The sequence below is a fragment of the Labrus bergylta genome, chromosome 9 (genome assembly GCF_963930695.1).
Source record: "Labrus bergylta chromosome 9, fLabBer1.1, whole genome shotgun sequence".
Lineage (NCBI taxonomy): Eukaryota > Metazoa > Chordata > Actinopteri > Labriformes > Labridae > Labrus > Labrus bergylta.
Genome location: NC_089203.1, coordinates 404,140 through 428,360, shown reverse-complemented (window position 1 = coordinate 428,360; position 24,221 = coordinate 404,140).

Sequence of the window (24,221 nt, the reverse complement as noted above, 5' to 3'; positions counted from 1 at the left end):
ATCTTTTCATGAAAATTTTCAACTTTTTTGAAGCCGAAATCTTTTCATGAAAATGTTCAACTTTTTTGAAACCGAGATCTTTTCAAGAACATTTTCAACTTTTTGAAACCGAAACCTTTTCATGAAAGTTTTCAACTTTTTTGAAGCAGAAATCTTTTCATGAAAATTTTCAACTTTTTTGAAGCCGAAATCTTTTCATGAAAATTTTCAACTTTTTGAAGCCGAAATCTTTTCAGGAAAATGGTCAACTTTTTTGAAGCCGAAATCTTTTCATGAAAATGGTCAACTTTTTTGAAGCCGAAATCTTTTCATGAAAATTTTCAACTTTTTTGAAGCAGAAATCTTTTCATGAAAATCTTAGACTTTTTTGAAGTCGAAATCTTTTCATGTAAATTTTCAACTTTTTTGAAGCAGAAATCTTTTCATTAAAATTTTCGACTTTTTTGAAGCCGAAATCTTTTCATGAAAATTTTCAACTTTTTTGAAGCCAAAATCTTTTCATGAAAATGGTCAACTTTTTTGAAGCCGAAATCTTTTCATGAAAATGGTCTACTTTTTTGAAGCCGAAATCTTTTCATGAAAATTTTCAACTTTTTTGAAGCAGAAATCTTTTCATGAAAATCTTAGAATTTTTTGAAGTCGAAATCTTTTCATGTAAATTTTCAACTTTTTTGAAGCAGAAATCTTTTCATGAAAATGTTCAACTTTTTTGAAGCCGAAATCTTTTCATGAAAATGGTCAACTTTTTTGAAGCCGAAATCTTTTCATGAAAATTTTCAACTTTTTTGAAGCAGAAATCTTTTCATGAAAATCTTAGACTTTTTTGAAGTCGAAATCTTTTCATGAAAATTTTCAACTTTTTGAAACCGAAATCTTTTCATGAAAATTTTCAACTTTTTTGAAGCCGAAATCTTTTCATGAAAATGTTCAACTTTTTTGAAGCCGAGATCTTTTCATGAAAATTTTCAACTTTTTGAAACCGAAACCTTTTCATGAAAATTTTCAACTTTTTTGAAGCAGAAATCTTTTCATGAAAATCTTAAACTTTTTTGAAGTCGAAATCTTTTCATGAAAATTTTCAACTTTTTTGAAGCCAAAATCTTTTCATGAAAATTTTCAACTTTTTGAAGCCGAAATCTTTTCATGAAAATGTTCAACTTTTTTGAAGCCGAAATCTTTTCATGAAAATGGTCAACTTTTTTGAAGCCGAAATCTTTTCATGAAAATTTTAAACTTTTTTGAAGCAGAAATCTTTTCATGAAAATTTTCAACTTTTTGAAGCCGAAATCTTTTCATGAAAATTTTCAACTTTTTTGAAGCCGAAATCTTTTCATGAAAATTGTCAACTTTTTTGAAGCCGAAATCTTTTCATGAAAATTTTCAACTTTTTGAAGCCGAAATCTTTTCATGAAAATTTTCAACTTTTTTGAAGCAGAAATCTTTTCATGAAAATCTTAGACTTTTTTGAAGTCGAAATCTTTTCATGTAAATTTTCAACTTTTTTGAAGCCGAAATACTTCATGAAAATGTTCAACTTTTTTGAAGCTGAAATCTTTTCATGAAAATGTTCAACTTTTTTGAAGCCGAGATCTTTTCATGAAAATTTTCAACTTTTTTGAAGCCGAGATCTTTTCATGAAAATTTTCAACTTTTTGAAACCGAAATCTTTTCATGAAAATTTTCAACTTTTTTGAAGCCGAAATCTTTTCATGAAAATGTTCAACTTTTTTGAAACCGAGATCTTTTCAAGAACATTTTCAACTTTTTGAAACCGAAACCTTTTCATGAAAGTTTTCAACTTTTTTGAAGCAGAAATCTTTTCATGAAAATTTTCAACTTTTTTGAAGCCGAAATCTTTTCATGAAAATTTTCAACTTTTTGAAGCCGAAATCTTTTCAGGAAAATGGTCAACTTTTTTGAAGCCGAAATCTTTTCATGAAAATGGTCAACTTTTTTGAAGCCGAAATCTTTTCATGAAAATTTTCAACTTTTTTGAAGCAGAAATCTTTTCATGAAAATCTTAGACTTTTTTGAAGTCGAAATCTTTTCATGTAAATTTTCAACTTTTTTGAAGCAGAAATCTTTTCATTAAAATTTTCGACTTTTTTGAAGCCGAAATCTTTTCATGAAAATTTTCAACTTTTTTGAAGCCAAAATCTTTTCATGAAAATGGTCAACTTTTTTGAAGCCGAAATCTTTTCATGAAAATGGTCTACTTTTTTGAAGCCGAAATCTTTTCATGAAAATTTTCAACTTTTTTGAAGCAGAAATCTTTTCATGAAAATCTTAGAATTTTTTGAAGTCGAAATCTTTTCATGTAAATTTTCAACTTTTTTGAAGCAGAAATCTTTTCATGAAAATGTTCAACTTTTTTGAAGCCGAAATCTTTTCATGAAAATGTTCAACTTTTTTGAAGCCGAGATCTTTTCATGAAAATTTTCAACTTTTTGAAACCGAAATCTTTTCATGAAAATTTTCAACTTTTTTGAAGCCGAAATCTTTTCATGAAAATGTTCAACTTTTTTGAAGCCGAAATCTTTTCATGAAAATGGTCAACTTTTTTGAAGCCGAAATCAACTTTCAACTTTTTTGAAGCAGAAATCTTTTCATGAAAATTTTCAACTTTTTTGAAGCCAAAATCTTTTCATGAAAATGTTCAACTTTTTTGAAGCCGAGATCTTTTCAAGAACATTTTCAACTTTTTGAAACCGAAACCTTTTCATGAAAATTTTCAACTTTTTTGAAGCAGAAATCTTTTCATGAAAATCTTAAACTTTTTTGAAGCCGAAATCTTTTCATGAAAATTTTCAACTTTTTTGAAGCCGAAATCTTTTCATGAAAATGTTCCATTTTTTTGAAACCGAAATACTTCATGAAAATTTTCAACTTTTTGAAGCCGAAATCTTTTCATGAAAATGTTCAACTTTTTTGAAGCCGAAATCTTTTCATGAAAATCTTAGACTTTTTTGAAGTCGAAATCTTTTCATGTAAATTTTCAACTTTTTTGAAACCGAAATCTTTTCATGTAAATTTTCAACTTTTTTGAAGCAGAAATCTTTTCATGAAAATTTTCAACTTTTTTGAAGCAGAAATCTTTTCATGAAAATTTTCAACTTTTTTGAAGCCGAAATCTTTTCATGAAAATGTTACATTTTTTTCAAGCCGAAATACTACATGAAAATTTTCAACTTTTTTGAAGCCGAGATCTTTTCATGAAAATTTTCAACTTTTTGAAACCGAAATCTTTTCATGAAAATGTTCAACTTTTTTGAAGCCGAAATCTTTTCATGAAAATGGTCAACTTTTTTGAAGCCGAAATCTTTTCATGAAAATTTTCAACTTTTTTGAAGCAGAAATCTTTTCATGAAAATGTTCAACTTTTTTGAAGCCGAAATCTTTTCATGAAAATTTTCAACTTTTTTGAAGTCAAAATCTTTTCATATAAATTTTCAACTTTTTTGAAGCAGAAATCTTTTCATGAAAATGTTCAACTTTTTTGAAGCCGAAATCTTTTCATGAAAATGTTCAACTTTTTTGAAGCCGAGATCTTTTCAAGAACATTTTCAACTTTTTGAAACCGAAACCTTTTCATGAAAATTTTCAACTTTTTTGAAGCAGAAATCTTTTCATGAAAATCTTAAACTTTTTTGAAGCCGAAATCTTTTCATGAAAATTTTCAACTTTTTTGAAGCCGAAATCTTTTCATGAAAATGTTCCATTTTTTTGAAACCGAAATACTTCATGAAAATTTTCAACTTTTTGAAGCCGAAATCTTTTCATGAAAATGTTCAACTTTTTTGAAGCCGAAATCTTTTCATGAAAATCTTAGACTTTTTTGAAGTCGAAATCTTTTCATGTAAATTTTCAACTTTTTTGAAACCGAAATCTTTTCATGTAAATTTTCAACTTTTTTGAAGCAGAAATCTTTTCATGAAAATTTTCAACTTTTTTGAAGCAGAAATCTTTTCATGAAAATTTTCAACTTTTTTGAAGCCGAAATCTTTTCATGAAAATGTTACATTTTTTTCAAGCCGAAATACTACATGAAAATTTTCAACTTTTTTGAAGCCGAGATCTTTTCATGAAAATTTTCAACTTTTTGAAACCGAAATCTTTTCATGAAAATGTTCAACTTTTTTGAAGCCGAAATCTTTTCATGAAAATGGTCAACTTTTTTGAAGCCGAAATCTTTTCATGAAAATTTTCAACTTTTTTGAAGCAGAAATCTTTTCATGAAAATGTTCAACTTTTTTGAAGCCGAAATCTTTTCATGAAAATTTTCAACTTTTTTGAAGTCAAAATCTTTTCATATAAATTTTCAACTTTTTTGAAGCAGAAATCTTTTCATGAAAATGTTCAACTTTTTTGAAGCCGAAATCTTTTCATGAAAATGTTCCATTTTTTTGAAGCCGAAATACTTCATGAAAATTTTCAACTTTTTGAAACCAAAATCTTTTCATGAAAATTTTCAACTTTTTTGAAGCCGAAATCTTTTCATGAAAATGGTCAACTTTTTTGAAGCCGAAATCTTTTCATGAAAATTTTCAACTTTTTTGAAGCAGAAATCTTTTCATGAAAATGTTCAACTTTTTTGAAGCCGAAATCTTTTCATGAAAATTTTCAACTTTTTTGAAGTCAAAATCTTTTCATATAAATTTTCAACTTTTTTGAAGCAGAAATCTTTTCATGAAAATGTTCAACTTTTTTGAAGCCGAAATCTTTTCATGAAAATGTTCCATTTTTTTGAAGCCGAAATACTTCATGAAAATTTTCAACTTTTTGAAACCAAAATCTTTTCATGAAAATTTTCAACTTTTTTGAAGCCGAAATCTTTTCATGAAAATGTTCAACTTTTTTGAAGCCGAAATCTTTTCATGAAAATGGTCAACTTTTTTGAAGCCGAAATCGATTCATGAAAATTTTCAACTTTTTGAAGCCGAAATTTTTGCATGAAAATTTTCAACTTTTTTGAAGCAGAAATCTTTTCATGAAAATTTTCAACTTTTTTGAAGCTGAAATCTTTTCATGAAAATTTTCAACTTTTTTGAAGCCGAAATCTTTTCATGAAAATGTTCAACTTTTTTGAAGCCGAAATCTTTTCATGAAAATGTTCAACTTTTTTGAAGCCGAAATCTTTTCATGAAAATGTTACATTTTTTTGAAGCCAAAATACTTCATGAAAATTTTCAACTTTTTGAAACCGAAATCTTTTCATGAAAATTTTCAACTTTTTTGAAGCCGAAATCTTTTCCTGAAAATTTTCAACTTTTTTGAAGCCGAAATCTTTTCATGAAAATTTTCAACTTTTTTGAAGCAGAAATCTTTTCATGAAAATCTTAGACTTTTTTGAAGTCGAAATCTTTTCATGTAAATTTTCAACTTTTTTGAAGCAGAAATCTTTTCATGAAAATGGTCAACTTTTTTGAAGCCGAAATCTTTTCATGAAAATGTTCCATTTTTTTGAAGCCGAAATACTTCATGAAAATCTTAGACTTTTTGAAACCAAAATCTTTTCATGAAAATTTTCAACTTTTTTGAAGCCGAAGTCTTTTCATGAAAATGTTCAACTTTTTTGAAGCCGAAATCTTTTCATGAAAATGTTCAACTTTTTTGAAGCCGAAATCTTTTCATGAAAATCTTAGACTTTTTTGAAGTCGAAATCTTTTCATGTAAATTTTCAACTTTTTTGAAACCGAAATCTTTTCATGTAAATGTTCAACTTTTTTGAAGCCGAAATCTTTTCATGAAAATGTTCAACTTTTTTGAAGCCGAGATCTTTTCAAGAACATTTTCAACTTTTTGAAACCGAAACCTTTTCATGAAAGTTTTCAACATTTTTGAAGCAGAAATCTTTTCATGTAAATTTTCAACTTTTTTGAAGCAGAAATCTTTTCATTAAAATTTTCGACTTTTTTGAAGCCGAAATCTTTTCATGAAAATTTTCAACTTTTTTGAAGCCGAAATCTTTTCATGAAAATGTTCAACTTTTTTGAAGCCGAGATCTTTTCATTAAAATTTTCAACTTTTTGAAACCGAAATCTTTTCATGAAAATTTTCAACTTTTTTGAAGCCGAAATCTTTTCATGAAAATGTTCAACTTTTTTGAAGCCGAGATCTTTTCATGAAAATTTTCAACTTTTTGAAACCGAAACCTTTTCATGAAAATTTTCAACTTTTTTGAAGCAGAAATCTTTTCATGAAAATCTTAAACTTTTTTGAAGCCGAAATCTTTTCATGAAAATGTTACATTTTTTTCAAGCCGAAATACTACATGAAAATTTTCAACTTTTTTGAAGCCGAGATCTTTTCATGAAAATGTTCAACTTTTTTGAAGCTGAAATCTTTTCATGAAAATGTTCAACTTTTTTGAAGCTGAAATCTTTTCATGAAAATGTTCAACTTTTTTGAAGCCAGATCTTTTCATGAAAATTTTCAACTTTTTGAAGCCGAAATCTTTTCATGAAAATGGTCAACTTTTTTGAAGCCGAAATCTTTTCATGAAAATGGTCAACTTTTTTGAAGCCGAAATCTTTTCATGAAAATTTTCAACTTTTTTGAAGCCGAAATCTTTTCATCAAAATGTTCAACTTTTTTGAAGCCGAGATATTTTCAAGAACATTTTCAACTTTTTGAAACCGAAACCTTTTCATGAAAATTTTCAACTTTTTTGAAGCAGAAATCTTTTCATGAAAATCTTAAACTTTTTTGAAGCCGAAATCTTTTCATGAAAATTTTCAACTTTTTTGAAGCCGAAATCTTTTCATGAAAATGTTCCATTTTTTTGAAACCGAAATACTTCATGAAAATTTTCAACTTTTTTGAAGCCGAAATCTTTTCATGAAAATGTTCAACTTTTTTGAAGCCGAAATCTTTTCATGAAAATGTTCAACTTTTTTGAAGCCGAGATCTTTTCATGAAAATTTTCAACTTTTTGAAACCGAAACCTTTTCATGAAAATTTTCAACTTTTTTGAAGCCGAAATCTTTTCATGAAAATGTTCAACTTTTTTGAAGCCGAGATCTTTTCATGAAAATTTTCAACTTTTTGAAACCGAAACCTTTTCATGAAAATTTTCAACTTTTTTGAAGCCGAAATCTTTTCATGAAAATTTTCAACTTTTTGAAGTCGAAATCTTTTCATGTAAATTTTCAACTTTTTTGAAATCGAAATCTTTTCATGTAAATTTTCAACTTTTTGAAGCCGAAATCTTTTCATGAAAATTTTCAACTTTTTTGAAGCCGAAATCTTTTCATGAAAATTTTCAACTTTTTAAAGCCGAAATCTTTTCATGAAAATGGTCAACTTTTTTGAAGCCGAAATCTTTTCATGAAAATTTTCAACTTTTTTGAAGCCGAAATCTTTTCATGAAAATGTTCAACTTTTTTGAAGCCGAGATCTTTTCATGAAAATTTTCAACTTTTTGAAGCTGAAATCTTTTCATGAAAATTTTCAACTTTTTTGAAGCCGAAATCTTTTCATGAAAATGTTCAACTTTTTTGAAGCCGAGATCTTTTCATGAAAATTTTCAACTTTTTGAAACCGAAACCTTTTCATGAAAATTTTCAACTTTTTTGAAGCCGAAATCTTTTCATGAAAATTTTCAACTTTTTGAAGTCGAAATCTTTTCATGTAAATTTTCAACTTTTTTGAAACCGAAATCTTTTCATGTAAATTTTCAACTTTTTGAAGCCGAAATCTTTTCATGAAAATGTTACATTTTTTTGAAACCGAAATACTTCATGAAAATTTTCAACTTTTTTGAAGCCGAAATCTTTTCATGAAAATGTTCAACTTTTTTGAAGCCGAAATCTTTTCATGAAAATGTTCAACTTTTTTGAAGCCGAGATCTTTTCAAGAACATTTTCAACTTTTTGAAACCGAAACCTTTTCATGAAAGTTTTCAACTTTTTTGAAGCAGAAATCTTTTCATGAAAATTTTCAACTTTTTTGAAGCCGAAATCTTTTCATGAAAATGGTCAACTTTTTTGAAGCCGAAATCTTTTCATGAAAATGGTCAACTTTTTTGAAGCCGAAATCTTTTCATGAAAATTTTCAACTTTTTTGAAGCCGAAATCTTTTCATGAAAATTTTCAACTTTTTTGAAGCCGAGATCTTTTCATGAAAATTTTCAACTTTTTGAAACCGAAATCTTTTCATGAAAATTTTTAACTTTTTTGAAGCCGAAATCTTTTCATGAAAATGTTCAACTTTTTTGAAGCCGAGATCTTTTCATGAAAATTTTCAACTTTTTGAAACCGAAATCTTTTCATGAAAATTTTCAACTTTTTTGAAGCAGAAATCTTTTCATGAAAATTTTCAACTTTTTTGAAGTCAAAATCTTTTCATGTAAATTTTCAACTTTTTTGAAGCAGAAATCTTTTCATGAAAATGTTCAACTTTTTTGAAGCCGAAATCTTTTCATGAAAATGTTCAACTTTTTTGAAGCCAAAATCTTTTCATGAAAATGTTCCATTTTTTTGAAGCTGAAATCTTTTCATGAAAATGTTCAACTTTTTTGAAGCAGAAATCTTTTCATGAAAATTTTCAACTTTTTGAAACCGAAATCTTTTCATGAAAATGGTCAACTTTTTTGAAGCCGAAATCTTTTCATGAAAATGTTACATTTTTTTGAAGCCGAAATACTTCATGAAAATTTTCAACTTTTTTGAAGCCGAAATCTTTTCATGAAAATGTTTAACTTTTTTGAAGCCGAAATCTTTTCATGAAAATTTTCATCTTTTTTGAAGCAGAAATCTTTTCATGAAAATGTTCAACTTTTTTGAAGCAGAAATCTTTTCATGAAAATTTCAACTTTTTTGAAGTCGAAATCTTTTCATGTAAATTTTCAACTTTTTGAAGCAGAAATCTTTTCATAAAAATTTTCAACTTTTTTGAACCAGAAATCTTTTCATGAAAATCTTAGTCTTTTTTGAAGTCGAAATCTTTTCATGTAAATTTTCAACTTTTTTGAAGCAGAAATCTTTTCATGAAAATGTTCAACTTTTTTGAAGCCGAAATCTTTTCATGAAAATGTTCCATTTTTTTGAAGCCGAAATACTTCATGAAAATTTTCAACTTTTTTGAAGTCGAAATCTTTTTATGTAAATTTTCAACTTTTTTGAAGCAGAAATCTTTTCAAAAAAATGTTCAACTTTTTTGAAGCCGAAATCTTTTCATGAAAATGTTACATTTTTTTGAAGCCGAAATACTTCTTGAAAATTTTCAACTTTTTGAAACCGAAATCTTTTCATGAAAATTTTCAACTTTTTTGAAGCCGAAATCTTTTCATGAAAATGGTCAACTTTTTTGAAGCCGAAATCTTTTCATGAAAATGTTCAACTTTTTGAAGTCAAAATATTTTCATGAAAATTTTCAACTTTTTTGAAGCAGAAATCTTTTCATGAAAATCTTAGACTTTTTTGAAGTCTAAATCTTTTCATGTAAATTTTCAACTTTTTTGAAATCAAATTCTTTTTATGTAAATTTTCAACTTTTTTGAAGCAGAAATCTTTTCATGAAAATGTTCAACTTTTTTGAAGCCGAAATCTTTTCATGAAAATGTTCCATTTTTTTGAAGCCGAAATACTTCATGAAAATTTTCAACTTTTTGAATCCAAAATCTTTTCATGAAAATGTTCAACTTTTTTGAAGCCGAAATCTTTTCATGAAAATGGTCAACTTTTTTGAAGCCGAAATCGTTTCATGAAAATGTTCAACTTTTTTGAAGTCGAAATCTTTTCATGTAAATTTTCAACTTTTTTGAAACCGAAATCTTTTCATGTAAATGTTCAACTTTTTTGAAGCCGAAATCTTTTCATGAAAATGTTCCATTTTTTTGAAGCCGAAATACTTCATGAAAATTTTCAACTTTTTTGAAGTAGAAATCTTTTCATGTAAATTTTCAACTTTTTTGAAGCTGAAATCTTTTCATAAAAATGGTCAACTTTTTTGAAGCCGAAATCGTTTCATGAAAATGTTCAACTTTTTTGAAGTCTAAATCTTTTCATGAAAATTTTCAACTTTTTTGAAGCAGAAATCTTTTCATGAAAATGTTCAACTTTTTTGAAGCCGAAATCTTTTCATGAAAATGTTCCATTTTTTTGAAGCCGAAATACTTCATGAAAATTTTCAACTTTTTTGAAGTCGAAATCTTTTTATGTAAATTTTCAACTTTTTTGAAGCAGAAATCTTTTCAAAAAAATGTTCAACTTTTTTGAAGCCGAAATCTTTTCATGAAAATGTTACATTTTTTTGAAGCCGAAATACTTCTTGAAAATTTTCAACTTTTTGAAACCGAAATCTTTTCATGAAAATTTTCAACTTTTTTGAAGCCGAAATCTTTTCATGAAAATGGTCAACTTTTTTGAAGCCGAAATCTTTTCATGAAAATGTTCAACTTTTTGAAGTCAAAATATTTTCATGAAAATTTTCAACTTTTTTGAAGCAGAAATCTTTTCATGAAAATCTTAGACTTTTTTGAAGTCTAAATCTTTTCATGTAAATTTTCAACTTTTTTGAAATCAAATTCTTTTTATGTAAATTTTCAACTTTTTTGAAGCAGAAATCTTTTCATGAAAATGTTCAACTTTTTTGAAGCCGAAATCTTTTCATGAAAATGTTCCATTTTTTTGAAGCCGAAATACTTCATGAAAATTTTCAACTTTTTGAATCCAAAATCTTTTCATGAAAATGTTCAACTTTTTTGAAGCCGAAATCTTTTCATGAAAATGGTCAACTTTTTTGAAGCCGAAATCGTTTCATGAAAATGTTCAACTTTTTTGAAGTCGAAATCTTTTCATGTAAATTTTCAACTTTTTTGAAACCGAAATCTTTTCATGTAAATGTTCAACTTTTTTGAAGCCGAAATCTTTTCATGAAAATGTTCCATTTTTTTGAAGCCGAAATACTTCATGAAAATTTTCAACTTTTTTGAAGTAGAAATCTTTTCATGTAAATTTTCAACTTTTTTGAAGCTGAAATCTTTTCATAAAAATTTTCAACTTTTTTGAAGCAGAAATCTTTTCATGAAAATCTTAGACTTTTTTGAAGTCGAAATCTTTTCATGAAAATTTTCAACTTTTTTGAAGTCGAAATCTTTTTATGTAAATTTTCAACTTTTTTGAAGCAGAAATCTTTTCATAAAAATGTTCAACTTTTTTGAAGCCGAAATCTTTTCATGAAAATGTTACATTTTTTTGAAGCCGAAATACTTCATGAAAATTTTCAACTTTTTGAAACCGAAATCTTTTCTTGAAAATTTTCAACTTTTTTGATGCCGAAATCTTTTCATGAAAATGGTCAACTTTTTTGAAGCCGAAATCTTTTCATGAAAATTTTCAACTTTTTGAAGTCGAAATATTTTCATGAAAATTTTCAACTTTTTTGAAGCAGAAATCTTTTCATGAAAATCTTAGACTTTTTTGAAGTCTAAATCTTTTCATGTAAATTTTCAACTTTTTTGAAGTCAAAATCTTTTTATGTAAATTTTCAACTTTTTTGAAGCAGAAATCTTTTCATGAAAATGTTCAACTTTTTTGAAGCCGAAATCTTTTCATGAAAATGTTCCATTTTTTTGAAGCCGAAATACTTCATGAAAATTTTCAACTTTTTGAATCCAAAATCTTTTCATGAAAATGTTCAACTTTTTTGAAGCCGAAATCTTTTCATGAAAATGTTCAACTTTTTTGAAGCCGAGATCTTTTCATGAAAATTTTCAACTTTTTGAATCCGAAATCTTTTCATGAAAATTTTAAACTTTTTTGAAGCCGAAATCTTTTCATGAAAATGGTCAACTTTTTTGAAGCCGAAATCGTTTCATGAAAATTTTCAACTTTTTGAAGCCGAAATCTTTTCATGAAAATTTTCAACTTTTTTGAAGCAGAAATCTTTTCATGAAAATGTTCAACTTTTTTGAAGCTGAAATCTTTTCATGAAAATGTTCAACTTTTTTGAAGCCGTAATCTTTTCATGAAAATGTTCAACTTTTTTGAAGCCGAGATCTTTTCATGAAAATGTTCAACTTTTTTGAAGTCGAAATCTTTTCATGAAAATGTTCAACTTTTTTGAAGCCGAAATCTTTTCATGAAAATGTTCAACTTTTTTGAAGCTGAAATCTTTTCATGAAAATGTTCAACTTTTTTGAAGCCGAAATCTTTTCATGAAAATGTTCAACTTTTTTGAAGCAGAAATCTTTTCATGAAAATCTTAGACTTTTTTGAAGTCGAAATCTTTTCATGTAAATTTTCAACTTTTTTGAAGTCAAAATCTTTTCATGTAAATTTTTAACTTTTTTGAAGCAGAAATCTTTTCATGAAAATGTTCAACTTTTTTGAAGCCGAAATCTTTTCATGAAAATGTTCAACTTTTTTGAAGCCGAAATCTTTTCATGAAAATGTTCCATTTTTTTGAAGCCGAAATACTTCATGAAAATTTTCAACTTTTTGAAACCAAAATCTTTTCATGAAAATTTTAGACTTTTTTGAAGTCGAAATCTTTTCATGTAAATTTTCAACTTTTTTGAAGCCGAAATCTTTTCATGAAAATGGTCAACTTTTTTGAAGCCGAAATCTTTTCATGAAAATTTTCAACTTTTTGAAGCCGAAATCTTTTCATGAAAATTTTCAACTTTTTTGAAGCAGAAATCTTTTCATGAAAATGGTCAACTTTTTTGAAGCCGAAATCTTTTCATGAAAATGTTCAACTTTTTTGAAGCCGAAATATTTTCATGAAAATTTTCAACTTTTTGAAACCGAAATCTTTTCATGAAAATTTTCAACTTTTTTGAAGCAGAAATCTTTTCATGAAAATCTTAAACTTTTTTGAAGTATACATCTTTTCATGAAAATTTTCAACTTTTTTGAAGCAGAAATCTTTTCATGAAAATGGTCAACTTTTTTGAAGCCGAAATCTTTTCATGAAAATGTTCAACTTTTTTGAAGCCGAAATATTTTCATGAAAATGTTCAACTTTTTTGAAGCCGAAATCTTTTCATGAAAATGTTACATTTTTTTGAAGCCGAAATACTTCATGAAAATTTTCAACTTTTTTGAAGCCGAGATCTTTCCATGAAAATTTTCAACTTTTTGAAACCGAAATCTTTTCATGAAAATTTTCAACTTTTTTGAAGCCGAAATCTTTTCATGAAAATGGTGAACTTTTTTGAAGCCGAATTCTTTTCATGAAAATTTTCAACTTTTTTGAAGCCGAAATCTTTTCATGAAAATTTTCAACTTTTTGAAGCCGAAATCTTTTCATGAAAATTTTCAACTTTTTTGAAGCCGAAATCTTTTCATGAAAATGGTGAACTTTTTTGAAGCCGAAATCTTTTCATGAAAATGGTCAACTTTTTTGAAGCCGAAATCTTTTCATGAAAATTTTCAACTTTTTGAAGCCGAAATCTTTTCATGAAAATGTTTCATTTTTTTGAAGCCGAAATACTTCATAAAAATGTTCAACTTTTTTGAAGTCAAAATCTTTTCATGTAAATTTTCAACTTTTTTGAAGCAGAAATCTTTTCATGAAAATCTTAGACTTTTTTGAAGTCGAAATCTTTTCATGTAAATTTTCAACTTTTTTGAAGTCAAAATCTTTTCATGTAAATTTTTAACTTTTTTGAAGCAGAAATCTTTTCATGAAAATGTTCAACTTTTTTGAAGCCGAAATCTTTTCATGAAAATGTTCAACTTTTTTGAAGCCGAAATATTTTCATGAAAATGTTCCATTTTTTTGAAGCCGAAATACTTCATGAAAATTTTCAACTTTTTGAAACCAAAATCTTTTCATGAAAATTTTAGACTTTTTTGAAGTCGAAATCTTTTCATGTAAATTTTCAACTTTTTTGAAGCCGAAATCTTTTCATGAAAATGGTCAACTTTTTTGAAGCCGAAATCTTTTCATGAAAATTTTCAACTTTTTGAAGCCGAAATCTTTTCATGAAAATTTTCAACTTTTTGAAACCGAAATCTTTTCATGAAAATTTTCAACTTTTTTGAAGCAGAAATCTTTTCATGAAAATCTTAAACTTTTTTGAAGTATACATCTTTTCATGAAAATTTTCAACTTTTTTGAAGCCGAAATCTTTTCATGAAAATGTTGAACTTTTTTGAAGCCGAAATCTTTTCATGAAAATTTTCAACTTTTTGAAGCCGAAATCTTTTCATGAAAATGTTCAACTTTTTTGAAGCAGAAATCTTTTCATGAAAATGTTCAACTTTTTTGAAGCTGAAATCTTTTCATGAAAATGTTCAACTTTTTTGAAGCCGAGATCTTTTCATGAAAATTTTCATCTTTTTGAAACCGAAATCTTTTCATGAAAACTTTCAACGTTTTTGAAGCCGAAATCTTTTCATGAAAATGGTCAACTATTTTGAAGCCGAAATCTTTTCATGAAAATTTTCAACTTTTTTGAAGCAGAAATCTTTTCATGAAAATTTTCAACTTTTTTGAAGCCGAAATCTTTTCATGAAAATCTTAAACTTTTTTGAAGTCGAAATCTTTTCATGTAAATTTTCAACTTTTTTGAAGTCGAAATCTTTTCATGTAAATTTTCAACTTTTTTGAAGCAGAAATCTTTTCATGAAAATGTTCAAGTTTTTTGAAGCCGAAATCTTTTCATGAAAATGTTCCATTTTTTTGAAGACAAAATACTTCATGAAAATTTTCAACTTTTTTGAAGCCGAAATCTTTTCATGAAAATGTTCAACTTTTTTGAAGCCGAGATCTTTTCATGAAAATTTTCAACTTTTTTGAAACCGAAATCTTTTCATGAAAATTTTCAACTTTTTTGAAGCCGAAATCCTTTCATGAAAATGGTCAACTTTTTTGAAGCCGAAATCTTTTCATGAAAATTTTCAACTTTTTGAAGCCGAAATCTTTTCATGAAAATTTTCAACTTTTTGAAGCAGAAATCTTTTCATGAAAATCTTAGACTTTTTTGAAGTCGAAATCTTTTCATGTAAATGTTCAACTTTTTTGAAGCCGAAATCTTTTCATGAAAATCTTAGACTTTTTTGAAGCCGAAATACTTCATGAAAATTTTCAACTTTTTTGAAGTCGAAATCTTTTCATGTAAATTTTCAACTTTTTTGAAGCCAAAATCTTTTCATGAAAATGTTAAATTTTTTTGAAGCCGAAATACTTCATGAAAATGTTCAACTTTTTTGAAGCCGAAATCTTTTCATGAAAATGTTCAAGTTTTTTGAAGCCGAAATCTTTTCATGAAAATGTTCCATTTTTTTGAAGACAAAATACTTCATGAAAATTTTCAACTTTTTTGAAGCCGAAATCTTTTCATGAAAATGTTCAACTTTTTTGAAGCCGAGATCTTTTCATGAAAATTTTCAACTTTTTGAAACCGAAATCTTTTCATGAAAATTTTCAACTTTTTTGAAGCCGAAATCCTTTCATGAAAATGGTCAACTTTTTTGAAGCCGAAATCTTTTCATGAAAATTTTCAACTTTTTGAAGCCGAAATCTTTTCATGAAAATTTTCAACTTTTTGAAGCAGAAATCTTTTCATGAAAATCTTAGACTTTTTTGAAGTCGAAATCTTTTCATGTAAATGTTCAACTTTTTTGAAGCCGAAATCTTTTCATGAAAATCTTAGACTTTTTTGAAGCCGAAATACTTCATGAAAATTTTCAACTTTTTTGAAGTCGAAATCTTTTCATGTAAATTTTCAACTTTTTTGAAGCCGAAATCTTTTCATGAAAATGTTCAACTTTTTTGAAGCCGAAATCTTTTCATGAAAATGTTAAATTTTTTTGAAGCCGAAATACTTCATGAAAATGTTCAACTTTTTTGAAGCCGAAATCTTGTCATGAAAATGTTACATTTTTTTGAAGCCGAAATACTTCATGAAAATTTTCAACTTTTTTGAAGCCGAAATCTTTTCATGAAAATTTTCAACTTTTTGAAGCCGAAATCTTTTCATGAAAATTTTCAACTTTTTTGAAGCAGAAATCTTTTCATGAAAATCATAGACTTTTTTGAAGTCGAAATCTTTTCATGTAAATTTTCAACTTTTTTGAAGCAGAAATCTTTTCATGAAAATTTTCAACTTTTTTGAAGCCGAAATCTTTTCATGAAAATGTTCAACTTTTTTGAAGCCGAGATCTTTTCATGAAAATTTTCAACTTTTTGAAACCGAAATCTTTTCATGAAAATTTTCAACTTTTTTGAAGCCGAAATCTTTTCATGAAAATGGTCAACTTTTTTGAAGCAGAAATCTTTTCATGAAAATTTTCAACTTTTTGAAGCCGAAATCTTTTCATGAAAATTTTCAACTTTTTGAAGCCGAAATACTTCATGAAAATTTTCAACTTTTTGAAGCCGAAATCTTTTCATGAAAATGGTCAACTTTTTTGAAGCCGAAATCTTTTCATGAAAATTTTAGACTTTTTTGCAGCCGAAATACTTCATGAAAATGTTCAACTTTTTTGAAGCCGAAATCTTTTCATGAAAATTTTCAACTTTTTGAAGCCGAAATCTTTTCATGAAAATTTTCAGCTTTTTTGAAGCCGAAATCTTTTCATGAAAATTTTCAACTTTTTGAAGCCGAAATCTTTTCATGAAAATTTTCAACTTTTTTGAAGCAGAAATCTTTTCATGAAATTCTTAGACTTTTTTGAAGTCGAAATCTTTTCATGTAAATTTTCAACTTTTTTGAAGCAGAAATCTTTTCATGAAAATGTTCAAATTTTTTGAAACCGAAATCTTTTCTTGAAAATGTTCAAGTTTTTTGAAGCCGAAATCTTTTCATGAAAATGTTCCATTTTTTTGAAGCCGAAATACTTCATGAAAATTTTCAACTTTTTTGAAGCAGAAATCTTTTCATGAAAATGTTCAACTTTTTTGAAACCAAAATCTTTTCATGAAAATTTTCAACTTTTTTGAAGCCGAAATCTTTTCTTGAAAATGTTCAACTTTTTTGAAAATGAGATCTTTTCATGAAAATTTTCAACTTTTTGAAACCGAAATCTTTTCATGAAAATTTTCAACTTTTTTGAAGCCGAAATCTTTTCATGAAAATGGTCAACTTTTTTGAAGCCGAAATCTTTTCATGAAAATTTTCAACTTTTTGAAGCCGAAATCTTTTCATGAAAATGGTCAACTTTTTTGAAGCAGAAATCTTTTCATGAAAATTTTCAACTTTTTGAAACCGAAATCTTTTCATGAAAATTTTCAACTTTTTTGAAGCAGAAATCTTTTCATGAAAATCTTAAACTTTTTTGAAGTATACATCTTTTCATGAAAATTTTCAACTTTTTTGAAGCCGAAATCTTTTCATGAAAATGTTCAACTTTTTTGAAGCCGAGATCTTTTCATGAAAATTTTCATCTTTTTGAAACCGAAATCTTTTCATGAAAACTTTCAACGTTTTTGAAGCCGAAATCTTTTCATGAAAATGGTCAACTATTTTGAAGCCGAAATCTTTTCATGAAAATTTTCAACTTTTTGAAGCCGAAATCTTTTCATGAAAATGGTCAACTTTTTTGAAGCCGAAATCTTTTCATGAAAATTTTAGACTTTTTTGCAGCCGAAATACTTCATGAAAATGTTCAACTTTTTTGAAGCCGAAATCTTTTCATGAAAATTTTCAACTTTTTGAAGCCGAAATCTTTTCATGAAAATTTTCAACTTTTTTGAAGCCGAAATCTTTTCATGAAAATGGTGAACTTTTTTGAAGCCGAAATCTTTTCATGAAAATGGTCAACTTTTTTGAAGCCGAAATCTTTTCATGAAAATTTTCAACTTTTTGAAGCCGAAATCTTTTCATGAAAATGTTTCATTTTTTTGAAGCCGAAATACTTCATAAAAATGTTCAACTTTTTTGAAGCCGAAATCTTTTCATGAAAATGTTACATTTTTTTGAAGCCGAAATACTTCATGAAATTTTTCAACTTTTTTGAAGCCGAAATCTTTTCATGAAAATTTTCAACTTTTTTGAAGCCGAAATCTTTTCATGAAAGTTTTCAACTTTTTGAAACCGAAATCTTTTCATGAAAATTTTCAACTTTTTTGAAGCAGAAATCTTTTCATGAAAATCTTAAACTTTTTTGAAGTATACATCTTTTCATGAAAATTTTCAACTTTTTTGAAGCCGAAATCTTTTCATGAAAATGTTGAACTTTTTTGAAGCCGAAATCTTTTCATGAAAATTTTCAACTTTTTGAAGCCGAAATCTTTTCATGAAAATGTTCAACTTTTTTGAAGCTGAAATCTTTTCATGAAAATGTTCAACTTTTTTGAAGCCGAAATCTTTTCATGAAAATGTTCAACTTTTTTGAAGCCGAGATCTTTTCATGAAAATTTTCATCTTTTTGAAACCGAAATCTTTTCATGAAAACTTTCAACGTTTTTGAAGCCGAAATCTTTTCATGAAAATGGTCAACTATTTTGAAGCCGAAATCTTTTCATGAAAATTTTCAACTTTTTGAAGCCGAAATCTTTTCATGAAAATTTTCAACTTTTTTGAAGCAGAAATCTTTTCATGAAAATTTTCAACTTTTTTGAAGCAGAAATCTTTTCATGAAAATTTTCAACTTTTTTGAAGCCGAAATCTTTTCATGAAAATGGTGAACTTTTTTGAAGCCGAAATCTTTTCATGAAAATCTTAAACTTTTTTGAAGTATACATCTTTTCATGAAAATTTTCAACTTTTTTGAAGCCGAAATCTTTTCATGAAAATGTTGAACTTTTTTGAAGCCGAAATCTTTTCATGAAAATTTTCAACTTTTTGAAGCCGAAATCTTTTCATGAAAATGTTCAACTTTTTTGAAGCTGAAATCTTTTCATGAAAATGTTCAACTTTTTTGAAGCCGAAATCTTTTCATGAAAATGTTCAACTTTTTTGAAGCCGAGATCTTTTCATGAAAATTTTCATCTTTTTGAAACCGAAATCTTTTCATGAAAACTTTCAACGTTTTTGAAGCCGAAATCTTTTCATGAAAATGGTCAACTATTTTGAAGCCGAAATCTTTTCATGAAAATTTTCAACTTTTTGAAGCCGAAATCTTTTCATGAAAATTTTCAACTTTTTTGAAGCAGAAATCTTTTCATGAAAATTTTCAACTTTTTTGAAGCAGAAATCTTTTCATGAAAATTTTCAACTTTTTTGAAGCCGAAATCTTTTCATGAAAATGGTGAACTTTTTTGAAGCCGAAATCTTTTCATGAAAATGGTCAACTTTTTTGAAGCCGAAATCTTTTCATGAAAATTTTCAACTTTTTGAAGCCGAAATCTTTTCATGAAAATGTTTCATTTTTTTGAAGCCGAAATACTTCATAAAAATGTTCAACTTTTTTGAAGTCAAAATCTTTTCATGTAAATTTTCAACTTTTTTGAAGCAGAAATCTTTTCATGAAAATCTTAGACTTTTTTGAAGTCGAAATCTTTTCATGTAAATTTTCAACTTTTTTGAAGTCAAAATCTTTTCATGTAAATTTTTAACTTTTTTGAAGCAGAAATCTTTTCATGAAAATGTTCAACTTTTTTGAAGCCGAAATCTTTTCATGAAAATGTTCAACTTTTTTGAAGCCGAAATCTTTTCATGAAAATGTTCCATTTTTTTGAAGCCGAAATACTTCATGAAAATTTTCAACTTTTTGAAACCAAAATCTTTTCATGAAAATTTTAGACTTTTTTGAAGTCGAAATCTTTTCATGTAAATTTTCAACTTTTTTGAAGCCGAAATCTTTTCATGAAAATGGTCAACTTTTTTGAAGCCGAAATCTTTTCATGAAAATTTTCAACTTTTTGAAGCCGAAATCTTTTCATGAAAATTTTCAACTTTTTGAAACCGAAATCTTTTCATGAAAATTTTCAACTTTTTTGAAGCAGAAATCTTTTCATGAAAATCTTAAACTTTTTTGAAGTATATATCTTTTCATGAAAATTTTCAACTTTTTTGAAGCCGAAATCTTTTCATGAAAATGTTGAACTTTTTTGAAGCCGAAATCTTTTCATGAAAATTTTCAACTTTTTGAAGCCGAAATCTTTTCATGAAAATGTTCAACTTTTTTGAAGCAGAAATCTTTTCATGAAAATGTTCAACTTTTTTGAAGCTGAAATCTTTTCATGAAAATGTTCAACTTTTTTGAAGCCGAGATCTTTTCATGAAAATTTTCATCTTTTTGAAACCGAAATCTTTTCATGAAAACTTTCAACGTTTTTGAAGCCGAAATCTTTTCATGAAAATGGTCAACTATTTTGAAGCCGAAATCTTTTCATGAAAATTTTCAACTTTTTTGAAGCAGAAATCTTTTCATGAAAATTTTCAACTTTTTTGAAGCCGAAATCTTTTCATGAAAATCTTAAACTTTTTTGAAGTCGAAATCTTTTCATGTAAATTTTCAACTTTTTTGAAGTCGAAATCTTTTCATGTAAATTTTCAACTTTTTTGAAGCAGAAATCTTTTCATGAAAATGTTCAAGTTTTTTGAAGCCGAAATCTTTTCATGAAAATGTTCCATTTTTTTGAAGACAAAATACTTCATGAAAATTTTCAACTTTTTTGAAGCCGAAATCTTTTCATGAAAATGTTCAACTTTTTTGAAGCCGAGATCTTTTCATGAAAATTTTCAACTTTTTTGAAACCGAAATCTTTTCATGAAAATTTTCAACTTTTTTGAAGCCGAAATCCTTTCATGAAAATGGTCAACTTTTTTGAAGCCGAAATCTTTTCATGAAAATTTTCAACTTTTTGAAGCCGAAATCTTTTCATGAAAATTTTCAACTTTTTGAAGCAGAAATCTTTTCATGAAAATCTTAGACTTTTTTGAAGTCGAAATCTTTTCATGTAAATGTTCAACTTTTTTGAAGCCGAAATCTTTTCATGAAAATCTTAGACTTTTTTGAAGCCGAAATACTTCATGAAAATTTTCAACTTTTTTGAAGTCGAAATCTTTTCATGTAAATTTTCAACTTTTTTGAAGCCGAAATCTTTTCATGAAAATGTTAAATTTTTTTGAAGCCGAAATACTTCATGAAAATGTTCAACTTTTTTGAAGCCGAAATCTTTTCATGAAAATGTTCAAGTTTTTTGAAGCCGAAATCTTTTCATGAAAATGTTCCATTTTTTTGAAGACAAAATACTTCATGAAAATTTTCAACTTTTTTGAAGCCGAAATCTTTTCATGAAAATGTTCAACTTTTTTGAAGCCGAGATCTTTTCATGAAAATTTTCAACTTTTTGAAACCGAAATCTTTTCATGAAAATTTTCAACTTTTTTGAAGCCGAAATCCTTTCATGAAAATGGTCAACTTTTTTGAAGCCGAAATCTTTTCATGAAAATTTTCAACTTTTTGAAGCCGAAATCTTTTCATGAAAATTTTCAACTTTTTGAAGCAGAAATCTTTTCATGAAAATCTTAGACTTTTTTGAAGTCGAAATCTTTTCATGTAAATGTTCAACTTTTTTGAAGCCGAAATCTTTTCATGAAAATCTTAGACTTTTTTGAAGCCGAAATACTTCATGAAAATTTTCAACTTTTTTGAAGTCGAAATCTTTTCATGTAAATTTTCAACTTTTTTGAAGCCGAAATCTTTTCATGAAAATGTTCAACTTTTTTGAAGCCGAAATCTTTTCATGAAAATGTTAAATTTTTTTGAAGCCGAAATACTTCATGAAAATGTTCAACTTTTTTGAAGCCGAAATCTTGTCATGAAAATGTTACATTTTTTTGAAGCCGAAATACTTCATGAAAATTTTCAACTTTTTTGAAGCCGAAATCTTTTCATGAAAATTTTCAACTTTTTGAAGCCGAAATCTTTTCATGAAAATTTTCAACTTTTTTGAAGTCGAAATCTTTTCATGTAAATGTTCAACTTTTTTGAAGCCGAAATCTTTTCATGAAAATCTTAGACTTTTTTGAAGCCGAAATACTTCATGAAAATTTTCAACTTTTTTGAAGTCGAAATCTTTTCATGTAAATTTTCAACTTTTTTGAAGCCGAAATCTTTTCATGAAAATGTTCAACTTTTTTGAAGCCGAAATCTTTTCATGAAAATGTTAAATTTTTTTGAAGCCGAAATACTTCATGAAAATGTTCAACTTTTTTGAAGCCGAAATCTTGTCATGAAAATGTTACATTTTTTTGAAGCCGAAATACTTCATGAAAATTTTCAACTTTTTTGAAGCCGAAATCTTTTCATGAAAATTTTCAACTTTTTGAAGCCGAAATCTTTTCATGAAAATTTTCAACTTTTTTGAAGCAGAAATCTTTTCATGAAAATCATAGACTTTTTTGAAGTCGAAATCTTTTCATGTAAATTTTCAACTTTTTTGAAGCAGAAATCTTTTCATGAAAATCTTCAACTTTTTTGAAGCCGAAATCTTTTCATGAAAATGTTCAACTTTTTTGAAGCCGAGATCTTTTCATGAAAATTTTCAACTTTTTGAAACCGAAATCTTTTCATGAAAATTTTCAACTTTTTTGAAGCCGAAATCTTTTCATGAAAATGGTCAACTTTTTTGAAGCAGAAATCTTTTCATGAAAATTTTCAACTTTTTGAAGCCGAAATCTTTTCATGAAAATTTTCAACTTTTTGAAGCCGAAATACTTCATGAAAATTTTCAACTTTTTGAAGCCGAAATCTTTTCATGAAAATGGTCAACTTTTTTGAAGCCGAAATCTTTTCATGAAAATTTTAGACTTTTTTGCAGCCGAAATACTTCATGAAAATGTTCAACTTTTTTGAAGCCGAAATCTTTTCATGAAAATTTTCAACTTTTTGAAGCCGAAATCTTTTCATGAAAATTTTCAGCTTTTTTGAAGCCGAAATCTTTTCATGAAAATTTTCAACTTTTTTGAAGCAGAAATCTTTTCATGAAAATTTTCAACTTTTTTGAAGCAGAAATCTTTTCATGAAAATGTTTCATTTTTTTGAAGCCGAAATACTTCATAAAAATGTTCAACTTTTTTGAAGTCAAAATCTTTTCATGTAAATTTTCAACTTTTTTGAAGCAGAAATCTTTTCATGAAAATCTTAGACTTTTTTGAAGTCGAAATCTTTTCATGTAAATTTTCAACTTTTTTGAAGTCAAAATCTTTTCATGTAAATTTTTAACTTTTTTGAAGCAGAAATCTTTTCATGAAAATGTTCAACTTTTTTGAAGCCGAAATCTTTTCATGAAAATGTTCAACTTTTTTGAAGCCGAAATCTTTTCATGAAAATGTTCCATTTTTTTGAAGCCGAAATACTTCATGAAAATTTTCAACTTTTTGAAACCAAAATCTTTTCATGAAAATTTTAGACTTTTTTGAAGTCGAAATCTTTTCATGTAAATTTTCAACTTTTTTGAAGCCGAAATCTTTTCATGAAAATGGTCAACTTTTTTGAAGCCGAAATCTTTTCATGAAAATTTTCAACTTTTTGAAGCCGAAATCTTTTCATGAAAATTTTCAACTTTTTGAAACCGAAATCTTTTCATGAAAATTTTCAACTTTTTTGAAGCAGAAATCTTTTCATGAAAATCTTAAACTTTTTTGAAGTATATATCTTTTCATGAAAATTTTCAACTTTTTTGAAGCCGAAATCTTTTCATGAAAATGTTGAACTTTTTTGAAGCCGAAATCTTTTCATGAAAATTTTCAACTTTTTGAAGCCGAAATCTTTTCATGAAAATGTTCAACTTTTTTGAAGCAGAAATCTTTTCATGAAAATGTTCAACTTTTTTGAAGCTGAAATCTTTTCATGAAAATGTTCAACTTTTTTGAAGCCGAGATCTTTTCATGAAAATTTTCATCTTTTTGAAACCGAAATCTTTTCATGAAAACTTTCAACGTTTTTGAAGCCGAAATCTTTTCATGAAAATGGTCAACTATTTTGAAGCCGAAATCTTTTCATGAAAATTTTCAACTTTTTTGAAGCAGAAATCTTTTCATGAAAATTTTCAACTTTTTTGAAGCCGAAATCTTTTCATGAAAATCTTAAACTTTTTTGAAGTCGAAATCTTTTCATGTAAATTTTCAACTTTTTTGAAGTCGAAATCTTTTCATGTAAATTTTCAACTTTTTTGAAGCAGAAATCTTTTCATGAAAATGTTCAAGTTTTTTGAAGCCGAAATCTTTTCATGAAAATGTTCCATTTTTTTGAAGACAAAATACTTCATGAAAATTTTCAACTTTTTTGAAGCCGAAATCTTTTCATGAAAATGTTCAACTTTTTTGAAGCCGAGATCTTTTCATGAAAATTTTCAACTTTTCTGAAACCGAAATCTTT